The sequence below is a fragment of the Benincasa hispida genome, chromosome 2 (assembly GCF_027475165.1).
Source record: "Benincasa hispida cultivar pf3 chromosome 2, pf3_genome.v1.1, whole genome shotgun sequence".
In the NCBI taxonomy this organism is placed as follows: Eukaryota; Viridiplantae; Streptophyta; class Magnoliopsida; order Cucurbitales; family Cucurbitaceae; genus Benincasa; species Benincasa hispida.
The window spans coordinates 25,212,925-25,213,927 of NC_143479.1; the positions used below are offsets into that span (position 1 = coordinate 25,212,925).

General features: G+C 43.4%; 1 non-coding gene across 1 annotated transcript; it reads left to right on the plus strand.

Moving 5' to 3' along the window:
• Positions 1-216: 216 nt before the first annotated feature.
• Positions 217-323, plus strand: LOC120072383 (small nucleolar RNA R71). Its single transcript, XR_005480445.1, has one exon. It is a non-coding gene; the product is annotated as a small nucleolar RNA R71 (small nucleolar RNA).
• The last annotated feature ends 680 nt before the right edge of the window (positions 324-1,003 follow it).

A 1,003-nucleotide genomic window follows, 5' to 3' on the forward strand; every position in this document is an offset into this window, starting at 1 on the left:
GAAGTAATAGCATCATTACTTATGTCGTTATCCTTGATTCTCAGTCTCTGATCACTCTCTCTCCAATTCTCGTGGTTCTTAGAGATGCGATCCAGGATGTTCTTAGCCTTGTCATATGTTTCGTTAAGCAGACCACCAGCGGCTATCGCTTTGGCAGCGGTCTGCGAAGCATGATTTAAACCATGATAAAAGATTTCCATCTGAAGGCATTCTGGCAATCCATTGTGTGTACAGTCCCTGATCAACCTCTTAAACCTCGCCCAGGCATCGCTGAACGATTCATCCATATCTTGTTCAAAATTAGTTATGAGTTTCCTTCGTCTAGCATTCTCAGTAGGTGGAAAATATTTCTTCATAAATTTCTCTACGACTTGTTCCCATGAAGTAATCTCTCCCGGCTCGAGGGAATACGCCCATTTTCTTGCCTGATCACATAGAGAAAATGGAAACAAAGTTAGTCAAACTTCTTCGGTAGAGATGTTCGGGAACAAAAAAGTATTGCAGATTTCTAGAAAGCTATAGAGGTGGGCATGCGGGTCCATGCCACGTCGTCCTTCGAATTGTCCTGCAGTCTGGATCATCTGCAGCATCATTGGTTTCATTTCGAATCAGCTTCCGTCGAGGGCAGGCCTAATGATTCCTAGAGAGAAATCATAGAGGTTTAGCGATGCATAGTCCCTAATGGGCCTATTGCGATCGTTTGCCAACAGGATTGTCACCATGACTTTGTTTTCGTTTGATGCTCCGTTTCCAGGCTGCTCCACCATATCTTCTTTATCTGACCGTTGTTGTTGGCGGTCTCTTAATCTTCGTCTGAACGTCCTCTCAATCTCTGGGTCGTAATTCGCCAGAGATTGAGAGTCTACAAAGAAATCAAAAAAATTACCGTTAGCACACTATTTTGCCGAAGTCCCCGGCAACGGTGCAAAAAACTTGATGTGTTGTTTTATGATGTGAAATTATGGAGGAAATGCAGTGATGGAATTGCGTTGAGCAATCAAGT